This window comes from Artibeus jamaicensis, unplaced genomic scaffold (genome assembly GCF_021234435.1).
Source record: "Artibeus jamaicensis isolate MK-2021 breed Jamaican fruit bat unplaced genomic scaffold, CSHL_Jam_final contig_519, whole genome shotgun sequence".
Taxonomy (NCBI): Eukaryota; Metazoa; Chordata; class Mammalia; order Chiroptera; family Phyllostomidae; genus Artibeus; species Artibeus jamaicensis.
The window spans coordinates 17181385-17193915 of NW_026521871.1; the positions used below are offsets into that span (position 1 = coordinate 17181385).

A 12531-nucleotide genomic window follows, 5' to 3' on the forward strand; every position below is an offset into this window, starting at 1 on the left:
TATCAGTGTCAGATATAGTTCAGGTCTCCACTACAAGAACAGAAAGGTAAGTGAAGACTGAATAAAAAGGTATTTTGAAAGGCCTGTAATGTAACTTAAAGTAAAATAAAGTGCAACAAAATCTACAAGTACTTAATATTGGTGAGACAGGCATAGAAAAGTAAAACATCTTTATTCTCAGCATAGCTTTTTCCAGAAATTTCAGGTGAGGTGTTATGTAGGAATTTCAGTGGGGATATAGTAAAAGTTTGAATATTCTAAGGGAAAAATATTACACTTAATTATTGTGTCTCCATACATTTTTTTATTAAAGAGAAAAATATGTCTCCCATACCAAATTTAAAGTGTGCCCACTATGGGAAAAGATATATCCTTGTTTAAATAGGCCTATCAACCCTTATACTTTTGCATCAGAACTAACATGTTTGCTAATCAGTAGTGAAGTTATGGCTATGCAATGATATATTCTATGATAAAAGCAATTTTCACTAGAAAGGAAAATGGTATTAGTTTTTCTCATGATCAAATTCTAAATTTCCAACTGCCTGCTATTGTGATCATTGTGTGTCCCACTTCAAACTCAACATGAACAGACCTTCCTCCACTAAAACTTGCTAACATACCCATTCTTGTAGTCATCCAGCCTGAATACCAAGTCATTTTTTTACTCCATCCAATTATTCAATAGGTATCTGAGTGTTTTACATTGTGCTGGAGCAACTGTTTCTCAAACTTTGGTCTCTGGACCACTTCTTACCATATTAGAAATTAAAACAAAAAAACTAGTAACAAATGCATTACTTTTTTCAAGAGTGGATTATTTTACATTTTTTGCAATTTGGTTCTCTCAACTGTCTTTTTATCATTTTTAGAGTGGAAGAGAAAAATCAGTTTGCCGCTCCACTTGTTTATGCATTCTTTGGCTGATTCTTAAGTCAAATGCCTGCTTAAAGGCAGCTGGAATTTTATCTTCCCTCAGTTCATTGGGCTGTTACGTATTTGCAATTTTTCCTAATTTCATATATTGATCATTTGGAAAATCATTTCCAAAATGTATTTGGAAAATACTGGTTCACTTAGTAATATAAATCTCAAATGTTGACCCAGTTCTTTACATGATATCTAAAAATCATCAATATCACTACCTATATCATAAAAATCCTAAACACTGGAAAAATGCCAACCTCACTGATAGTGGATACAAGTTCTCTGAAAATTTTCATTTTCATTTCAAAGTTAGAATTTTACTTCTAACATCATTCAGCCCTGGCTGGTGTCGCTCAATGGTTTGAGTACCAAGCTTCAAACCAAAGGGTCACCAGTTCAATTCCCAGTCAGGGCACATGCCTGGGTTGCAGGCCAGATCCCCAGTAGGGGGTGGATGAGAGGCAACCACACATTGTTGTTTCTCTTTTTTTCTCCTTCCCTTCCCCTCTCTAAAAATAATTTATCATTCATTTGTTTTCCTTGAAAAGTTCACTTTCCTTTATCTTCAAAAAACGTCCACCAAATAGTCTACTCTGACAACCAAAATATGGTAGTCCTTCTTTCCATTAAAGATGGTGTTCTGAGAAAACAGTACTGAATTCAACTTGCAACTCAACTGTACAACCACTGTACGTAAGCATGTAGGAGTCCTACAAGCAACTATTCCATTTCATCACTCATATTAAAGTTATGTACTCGGTTCGGATATAAGAAAATTTCCTGTTTTCAGACAGATATGAAGTGAAACTGCTCCTTTTTTCATCTGGGTGTGTCCTGCAAATGCATGGCACGGGGGAACGACTACTACAGTCTTGTGCCTCTGGCCTTGATTTGTGCTAAGATGCCAGCAGTTTTCCCACCTTTGCCCTTTCACCATTAGTAAAGGTATCAGGATAAACCATATTTTAAAACGCTATTCAACATTTTGACTATTTTGAGACATTTTGTTGCCAAGTTTCCACTTAAAAACCTGACTAGCTGATGCTAATGCTAGACAATTACAGGGTGGGGCAAAAGTAATTTACACTTGTGAGTACACAAAACAGATTTTATTCTTGTATTTTTATTTAATTTGTATTATTTTCCATACAAACTATAAATTTACTTTTGCCCTATCCTGTACAAAAATAACAAGCCCATCACTTGTAGATTGATCCATTAAAAGGCAACCATACACTTCTACAAAGTTATGAACGGACTTCATGTCTGCATACAATTAATGTAAGTTACTGTATTGTTAAAAAGTGGCACTATGGTTTACTTTTCATCCAGCATTCAGCAGTGTTAAATGTACATGGCTTTTGTAGTTTCTCAGCTATTCTGTTTCTCCAGCCAATGTCATACAATAACTTATTTCAGTAGCTTTTCCTCCTAATGTCTTTAAAGTTGATTCTTCCTATAACAGAACTCTACAATACCTTTTTAGCATTTTTAGACATAAGCTGTAGGTTGAACAGGTAATCTTTTAAGCAAATGATCCAGTCTTAAATAATAAAAATATAAATTGATTTCTAAGTTATTGAATTCTAAAATAAGTTGTAGTTAAATTTAGAAATTTTGAGCAAATATTTCAAGCACATGATTGCATGACAAGACAACAGGATGTACTTTTACGTTTATGCTTAGGCACAAAGGAAACAGAATTTTATATTAACAATTGTACAATATTGAGGGTTGCTGGGATTATAGAAGGCATAACCTAAAAAGTGAGTTAATTCCCAGAAACAAATATTTGTACCCTAAACCTACTACCTTAGGAAATTCTAGAAAATTCAAGAGTGCATATACAGCACCATTCAATTAACCACCAATATGTAGGCTTTTGCACACTTCTGGAAAAGGTAAACAGCTTAGTATTATGAAAACAGTTTGACCTTGAAGACCTCCCTATGCTTCAGCAATAGGGAAACAGCCATAATACAAAGTCAGTCCAGAAAGTATCAAGCCACATATTATGGAAAAGAAACATTTATTAAAGATAGTACAAGAAACATTATACACAGGACAATGACACCTCAGTCCTCTTCAAAGTAGATACATACACCTTGGGGCCTCACACAATACCACGATCTTTGTTGATTGTAGCCTGTACACATTCAGTATTCTCAGGTGTTCAGCATTCCAGAATGTGGATCACTTTCAACACATTCTCAACCATCTTTGAAGCGTTTATCCATACTTTTATTTGCACTGCACTGTATCATCCCCAAAAGCCTTCTGAATCATCTGAATAGTTTCCATGAAGGAATGTGCAAGCGTACACAAAATTTGATGCAGATTTGTTGCTTTAATGTCATTTTTTAATGCAACATCCACACAACACACATGCTCACTCAACAACTACCACCCCCACTGACTAGAACAGCAAAGTCATTATCGTTCACACACGCACATTCCAGTCCTCTCTCCTTGGCTGTCAGGTTACACTGGTGTCACACAAACCGTTCTCATTATATTAACAATGGCTGCACTTTTTCTGGACAGACAGCGTTCAAGTACTGTCCTGCCCTCAAGGAGCAACCTAAAAAGTAAAAACAAAACAATTACTCAATACTAATTATTAATTACAACTGAGAGAGATGCTATGACAGCACTCAAGTGGGGGACCCAATGTAGCATAAGAGAAGGCACCAAGCAAGATTTAAGAAGTGACTGATGTGTTGAGACTATCCTCCCTCTCGATAACTTGGTCAGTTATTGAGTTCTTTAACTTCTTTTCCATTTGATTGCCATTGCTATACCAGATCTCATCCCTTCATGTCTGGACTACTGTGAAACTCATAAATGGTCTCTCTGCCTTCAAACTTCTCCATTCCTACAATCCTATGTCCTGCAGCCAGATTAAATTTCTTTTTTATTTTTTATTTATTTTATTTAGTTATTTTTCAACTACAGTTTTTTGTCTATTTCTCCCATCCTAGCCTCCCCTGCCAGATTAAATTTCTTAAAAGGCTGTTTCCATCAGAGAAAGCAGTACCACAAACTGGTAAGAACACTGACTTATGTCATTCAGATCAGAGTTTGAATCCCCGGCCCTTGTTGCTGTGTCTACAGGAAAGTTGTTCAACCGCACTGAGTTCTAGTTTCCTACCTTGTAACTCTAGGTTTTACATTATCAAGACCATACTACAATGGTACTCAATAAATATTAATTTTTCAACTCATCTCTGTTTCCATTAGTTTTCACCAATAGTATGCACTAGAATGTTGCCATTATGTAGTATAATAAAAAGTACAGAATGAGATTTTAACTAAGGGTCAGTGAAAAGACAAGGCTGTGAGGACTGTTGACTATGTTGACAGGAATTCATATACTAGATAGAGATGGGGTTAGTTAGCTTGTAAAATAACCAATTCTATAAACATATGAAAATGTGTTACATTCCTACTGTCAGCAGGAAAAGCCAATCTTAAACATGTTTTTAAAAAGAAAATACTAGAAAACAAAGGGTAACTAAGTACCAGGACAAACTAAAGGTCAGTGGATGACTGAATTCTAGGAAAAAAGCTGGAAAATTGTATTAGTACATGTAACTATGACTTTGAGATATAATCCGAGGCAGAAATAGTCTCTCTAATCACCATGAAGGTATACATCATGATACCAGGAATAATTCATCAGGTTTAACCCTGGCCTAGTTAAAATAAACCTAAATATTCGTGCTCCTGTGTTATAAAACAGTTCTGTAACAATACAGATTCTCAGGAAAAAAAGCTTCTGTAGAAGTATACCCTCCAATATAAAGTATAATGCCACCAGGAAAGTAACAAAATGAAGGCTTCTCAGCCTATAAAGCAAAGTACCAGATTCCTGGATGTGACCCAACAAGGTGCTCTACAATTAAGATTGACGTAAAACAGTCAAACCAGTCTTAGCCTTGTAAGACTGATCCCTATCACATTCTGGATTAACAACTGCAAATCATAAATGAACCAGACCTCCTCATGCAAAAAAATATATGTAGTTTGCACTACATAGTTCAATTTTGCACATCTTAAAAAAAAAAGGCCGTTCCAAACTTTCACTCTTGTGCAAGTGCTAGCAACATACTTAATTTTTGTCCTAGAATATGGTTTTACTTCAAAAGGAGATAGGCTGCTCGTTTACTAAAGTTATAAAGCCCAAGGAAGTTAAAGCACAGGAAGAGGGTAAGTACAGTGGTTCATAAAGGAAACCCAAACAAGGGTTGAGCAGTGGACATGAGGCATCAATTTCCTTTATGAATAACAAATTAGGAGACTTAAGTATGACCCTGAAGTTTCTCCATAGAAGCCTGGTTTGTCTTTTGTGGAATTAAACTATTACTTAAAAACCATTTCACAAATCAATAAAACCAACATTTATTGAATACCCATCTCTGTGTTCAGGCATTGAGGAATCAAAAATAAGTCTATCTTTGAGGAATGTTTTAGTGGGAAAACAGACAAAAACTGGAAACCTTCATATTAAAAAAATATTTGGAATATTTTAGCATCCCCTTTTAAAAGGAAAACAGTCTTACCTACAAGGTTCCAAAAGTATTAACTTTCACTTCTCTTTGCCTTTCCAAATGTTTTCCCATTCAGGTTTCAGTGAAAGTTGGGGGCAGGGAACAACTCAGTTGAGGAAAAAATCAGGGACAAAGTAGAGGAACCACTGTATCAGAGGTGTTTCTCAAATTGTAATCATTTTGGTCAGATAAACCATGGCCCCAGGCTGTTTTTGCAGTGTGGTTTCTGGGCTGCCAACATCTGAAGCAAGTAAGAATTTGAAAAAGATCCTCTCCCCTCTGTCTCAACTGAACTCGTATCTGGGTGGAGACGGGAATCTACATTATAAAGCAAGTCAATTGTGTGCACTAAAGGTTAGAAAACCCCCATCCAAGGGGTCTCATATTCTAGGGGAAAATTTTAAGTAAACAACTTTAAAATTATAATTGAAATCTGTAAGATGCTATTTTAGCACAGAAAAAGCATTTTAGTGTTAAAATGCATCTATTATACTTCAAGATGAAACTTAACTTTGTGGTGGTTTCCTGTAACTTAAAATATGATACTTAGGGCCTCTTCTGATGAAAGTTAGGGCTGGTTTCATTTACATTAGATATATTCCTATCACCATATGGTTTCATGAAATTCCACTTTCCTAAAATTCCTTATGCATTCTCTTTTGAGATCCAAGCTAGTCAATACCTGCCTTCTCAACACACCCTTGTCTATGGAGATTTACCTTTAGTAAGGGGCTTGTTGGATTTAGCTCACAGCTAGGTTCAGCTGAAGTATAGAATCAAGCAAAATAAAACAAGCAGGAGAAAAAAATAATTAAGTGGGCCAGAGAAGTCCAACTTTTATTTCCTTACTGCTCAATATGAAGAGAAAATTATCAACGTCCAGATAAAGTATGCTACAATCCACAACACAAACTTGTGGCTACAGCTACACTGCCCATAGTGACAATTTAAATTACATAAAATTAAAAATTCAGTTTAGTCACACCAGCCACATTTCTAGTGCTCAATATTAATATATGGTTAGTGGTTACCATAGCGGATAGCTCGGATAGAGAACATTTCCATTATGACAGAAGTTCTACTGGATAATGCCAATCTAGAGCCCTAGCAAGCATACAAAGAATGGTTTGAGACCAATAATCTATCAAACCTTATAAAGACATCTATGTGTCACTCACTCCATTTTACTTAGTATTGGCTACACATCAAGGAATATACTAGTTTAGTGATACAAGACTCAACAAGAGCCTGTGCTCAGCATAGTTAAGAGAATTTAAACAAGCATTGACAACAATCTGGAAAGAGCTATGATTCAACATGCTTGTTATGAAATCAGGGAAAAGCACTGCTGTTTTATAGGGGAATCTGGCTATTAGAATGATACATCACAGAAGGCAAGAACATAGGGGAGATTAGATTACCTTAACTGAGCCTTAAGTCTTGAAGGGGAACAAGCACCAAGAGTAGAATTCCAGCCAGAATTATCCTACAAAGGGGTATGTCACTATGATTTGGGTAAACAGTAATCAATTCAGTATGAATTAAGCAGAGAAGCCGTGTTGGTGTTTACCTGTGGAAAATTGCGGCAAATGAAAAAGCTGTTAAGAACAAATGAGGTTAGCCTATTGAGGAGCCTCGAATATCACACTACTGGTGATGGAATTCATCCTGTAAGGTGTTACGCCAGTAAAGGAGGTACAGCAGTTATTTCCATGCGCAGGCTGTGTTTTAGGACAATTGTCCTGATACCATGTAAGATGGATCGAAAGAAGATACCGCAGATATAAGCACTAGTTTGGAGGCTATTAGCATCATGGCAACTGAACTCAGTTACTTACTGATGAGAACATAAAAAACAGGATGGATTGAGAGGATATTCCAAGAAGGTAAAAGGGAGATGTTGCTGAACCTCCTGTCCAATTATCAAACAGTAGTCAAGGTCAGAAGTAAAATACCAACTGAGAAAAAAAAGGTAATACTGGGTATGAGTGAGGCCTCTGCTCAGGTTAGGCAGGCTAACTGGGGGTGGAACCAATCTGTCTGGTTTCATGACTCACCGGCCTACCAAAAACAGGAGAAAGCCAATAGCATGTGTGAGGGGACTGGATAAGCAAGCACAACAAACAGAAAATAGAAAACGCGCTCAGAGTATGAGTGAGAGCTGCTAACGTGCCTAACCCCGGAGTTGCAAGGAAGGGGGCCTAAAATTTTAAGATTAAGATTTTAAGTGAAATACTGTATTTTCGGAGTTTAGTAAGGGCCTCAAATGGGGTGGCTATAAAACTCAGTCTGCCTTTAGTCTCTCATTTTATCCCCCCCGGGGGGGGGGAAGCTACAGAAAGGACTTCAATTAAAAATACACATGCAATCTTGCTGTAGTATAGAATCAGTATGCCCTCCATTTTCCTCCTCCACTCCTATTATAATTACTTTGTGATACAAGTCCGTGGGAAGACAAGAGAATTTGGGCTCACCCTCAAAATACTACACCTGCTCAAACCCCTGCAGGACAACGCCCCGGGACCAGGTTAAGCATGGGCAAAAGAATACCGCCCCTAATCTAGAAAGAGGGACTCGACATGGAGGCGATGACGAGATCACGGGGGGAGGGAGCGATTCTTCTAGGCCCAGGGCGGTCCTTAAGAAACTGGAGGCAACAGAAAACTCCCATAAAGGTATTGCGGCACTCCCCTCCCCCTGCCTAAAAGGGTGCGGCCCTCTCCGCCTCAGCCACAGCAGCTCCTTCAGGGTAGCAACTCGCGCCGATTTTCAGAGAACATGCGCCTCCCACCCCTAAACAGCCGAGCCGACCCCTGGCTCCACTCCCCACTCCCACAGGTCCGAGAGCTGGTCGGGGTAGGAGAACCATTCGGGTGGCTGGCGCCCGGGGCGGAGCCGCGGTGCCACCACCCAGAAGTCTCAGCCCAGCAACCCGCCCCCACTTCCAGCGCGCGCTTCCTGCCACGTTGCGCAGGGGCGCGGGGCCAGACACTGCGGCGCTGGGCCTCGGGAAAAGGACGTACCAATGACCGCCTTCCAGCCACCCCCTCCACCCCGTGCAGTGGTTTCGCTCACTTGGGACCCACGCCAATAATAAGGGGCCGTTTCCCATGATTCAGCAACCAATCAGCTGCCGAGTCGGAGCGGCGGGTAAACCGACTCCCCCAAAGGGGAGGGTGGTGGGACGCCCGCACAGGAGTCACTTTCACTGACCCTCCTCCTTGCCGACCCCCCCCCCGTATACCCCCCCGCAAGAGGCCGACCGCACCCGTAGATCCAACTCTCCCCACCTACCTACCCACACAACCCAGGAGGCAACGCGAGAGTTCCTAGGCAGCTACGTACTCCCTCACTAACTGACAAGCCCTTTACTCCAACCAGAACTCAACATTTGTGTTTTCACACGCGGCGGGAGGATGAGCGGCCAATCAGTGGCAAAAGCTAAACAGGAAGCGCTCCTCCCTCTGCAGTAGCAATGGCTCCATCTGGATTCCAGCCTTTTCTACTCCTCCCTCCCCCTCTGGTTGCTGCCGGGCGTGCCTCACTCCCGCCTGCCCCTAACTTCCTCTTTCCCTACCAGTACAACAAAGGTTATTCTCCCAACTTCTCGAGGGAGAAGGGAACCCTCAAGTACCGGTCAAACCACTTTAGCGACCCATTACCGCCCCCCTCCGTAGCCACCAGGCAGACCGACCCCACCAAAGTTCCATTCCCCTACCTAGCCGAGGCTCTCTGAAGAGCCCGAGCTCCAAAGCACAGCCTCTTCTCTAGGCGGCCGCGGCAGCTTCCGCTGATTAGCGGCGAGTTGGCCAATGGGTATGGGGCGGTGGGCGGAGAAGCCAATGGCGCGGCGGGAGGGGGCGTGTCCCAGGTGCCCCTGGCGCCGGCGCTGGTAATCCCCGTGCGGTCAGTGGCGTTTCCGCTCGGGCAGCGGCTGAGTGAGCTGCCGCCGCCGCCGTCGCTGCCGCCGCCGGGGGAGGGGCGGCCGCCGCCCGCTTGCGCTCAGAGACTCACGCAGCCCCAATCCCGCCAGTCCGCCAACACTGTAGTGCCGGCCCCCCCTCCTCCCCTGGCCCTTCCCCCACCCTGCCTTTGGTCGCTCCGCCTTTTTGCCCCCACCCCCACCTCACGGGCACGGGCTATTCCCGGCCAGGAAACGCCGTGGCGCCGCGTTGGGCCTAACTCGAGTCCTGCTGCCTCCCGGGAGTGCCGTGCGCTGCAGCCCGGGCCCAGGCCCCGGCCCCGGCAGCAACTGGGACAAGGTAAGGGTCCGACAGAAAAGAGGGTCCTACTCTCACGACCGGGCCCCGAAGGGAGGGAAGGGTCACCTCCTCCATCTGCCCGCGCTCTCTCTCGGGATGTGGGCCTGGCCCTCCCCGGGCTTTTAGCAGGAGGATGCTGCCCCTTCTCATCTGCCTCGACATGCCTTATACTCCGTTGCATCCCTCTTTCCCAGGGAGAGAGGCCCCCTTAGTAATCTAGTCGACCCCACTACCGTTTTTATGTTTTTTCCTGGGTTAGGACGCTTCCCCTCCCCCAACGTCTCTTCACCCCTTTTCCTGGGAACTGCTTACTCCACGCTTACCTTGATTTCAAGATAAGCCTCTCGCTCTTCTCTTAAAATACACAGGCATACTTTTTTTTCTTCCCCAAACCCCCAACCCCCACCCCAATTTGCGCGGCCTGGTGACACACTGATCGTTCAAAAGGCCTTTATATCCCGTTCATAATGTTTCTGGACGCCTTCCCTATCGTTCTTGGGTCCTCCATCTCAGGTGATTGCTTCCTTTCCCATACTAAAGACATTACCTCTGCCACCCCCCACTTCACATTCTTGGGTTCTCAGTGGCGTCTGCCCCAGTATCTCTGAAATAATCCTATTGAATTTGTAGGGTTCGGGCTTGGAGTTGAGCCAGCTTGTGTCGTTCTTCCAGCCTTGGGTGTGGAGAGCAATCACTTGAGAATGTCTTTAAAGGCAGAAAAATTTACCCTTTATGAATTCCCATTCCCTTTTCGTGGAAGCTAGTGAAGCCAAGTGAATGGCGATGAGAAGTCCTGGTTTTTAAGTAGGTGAATCGCATGAGAGGGAAAGTTTAACTGTTGGGAAAGCCCCCTCTATGCTAATTTATTCTGTAGAGGTCTTTTGCGTGTTTCATTTCTTAGGGATAACTGATCTTTCGGTTGGATACTGAATGCTGCAGCCAGCTCTGCTGGTCTGGGTCAGGGGTGCATATATGACCTGCATTTTCTGCTTTCTCATGTTACTTGTGCAATGTGTTCACCACCACTAACTCATTTCGTGCCCAGATCTCTGGATTCCATTGGGCTTTGTCTATACTTTAGTTCCTTTCTCTCGTTTTCCCCCTGCTTATAGTAAAGAAAGAATCCCCAGGTTCTGTGCTAATTTATTCCATCACTTGACTAAACAAGTTGCTTTTAAATGACTTATTTGTAACCAAGGTCATATTTACATTTTTTGTTGGGCAGATGTTACATAGCTATACTCTTGAGTTTAGCATTGTGAGCTTTTTCAGGAGACTGTACCCCATATTTTGAAAATTTCCTGGTGGTTGATTTTATATCATTAATGTTTTTTTAAGGTCAGAGTTACAAGTTGTAATTTTAGATGTGTGGAATCTAAGCTAGGACTAAAGTAGAGACTATTCACATAATCCGAGGTTTGGGGACCTCTTGGAGGACACAGGAAAAAAATTTTTATTGGATTTCTTCCAATTTTCTCAGTAGGATCATTTGTTTTCTTCTATAGCCAAAAATTCTGCCTGTTATAGGATTATAATCTTTCAGGTTTACTCAGACTGTCATTAAGATACAAAAATGAATTATGTGTTTTGGTAGGGCATGACACAAGGCCTTGTCTCTGGCTGTAAATTTAAATTTGACTGTAAAAAGAGAGCTTGAAAAATTGGCCTTTTAAAGACTAAAGCTTAATCTTCACTCCTAAATTGCTGGCTTAATTAAAATGGGTATTTGGAATTTGGTAAATATTGATTTTTTCTAATAAAAGGCCCTTAGTTTAAAACTGAAAGGGTGACCTTAGGATTGTTTTTTTCTAAAGCGTAATTCCAGCTCTTCTGGCATGGAGTATTGGTCCCAAAAAAAAGTGTGTAAGGAGTGGGGGCGGGGTAAGGAGAAGGTTGTTCCTTTGGGTTGGATCACAGGGGTGAGTATACAGGGCAGCAGCAGCTGCTGGCTCTGGAGCTCTGGTTGCTACGTGAGAAGCTTGAGTAGTGCTGGCTGCTGTCTCCAGGGAAGGACAGCAGTGCAGCGTCCATTAACGCTGTTGGCTGCAGGGAGCTGCACTTAGGCAATGGCTGCTTCAGTACTAAGAAGAAACCTTGCTTTCCTGGGAATTTTCACTGCTGAACTGGTTTGCATTTTATTGGTGAGAGATGAGAATTCATAACCTTCCCATTTATGGATATCAGCATCTGGAAACTGGATCATAGTAGAGACTTTTTAAATTTTTTGTTTGATTTTGTTTTGGGGGCAGACTTTTGGTTTTTTATCTGTAGACTTGTGCTTAAATAGAACTGAAAGTTCCATTGGAGTTTTAATTTTTCAATCTATTTAAAATGAAAGTAATAATTTAAGGGTCTTTCTGAAAACCAGATAGAAAAAATACAGGTTTTTTCCTGTTACTGACATGTTTTTCTCCAATTCTTTAATCATTGATTCAGTTTTAATATTTTGTTACGTGTCTCCTGCCTTTCAGTTTTTGGGCCATATTTACTGTATGGAATAGATATTTTGAAAAACATTTTACTAAATTTGGAATCTTAAACTCGAAACAGAAGTGCCCTTTTCAGAATGATTTGTAAATATAAATCTCAAGTATTTTCTTAATTTCTGTATCGCTAATAGACTTCTCCAGATTAAATTATTTTGGGGGGTTTGATTTATAAAATGGACTCATTATATGTGTGTGTGCGTGTATAAATGTGCATATATTGGATGTAGACCTCCAGGACCACAAGGATGTATGTTTGACAGCGATCCATCTGCACAAAGGCCAGACTAGAAGGAATATTCAGAA

General features: G+C 41.6%; 1 protein-coding gene across 4 annotated transcripts in view; it reads left to right on the plus strand.

Annotated features, from left to right (window-relative positions):
- Nucleotides 1-9403: 9403 nt before the first annotated feature.
- Nucleotides 9404-12531, plus strand: part of SETD5 (SET domain containing 5) — a 75802-nt gene continuing 72674 nt past the window's right edge. For all 4 annotated transcript variants that reach the window (XM_037134756.2, XM_037134755.2, XM_037134763.2 and 1 more), the window contains exon 1: nucleotides 9404-9739. The gene's annotated coding sequence lies outside the window, so the exon portion shown is untranslated. The remainder of the gene's footprint in view (nucleotides 9740-12531) is intronic.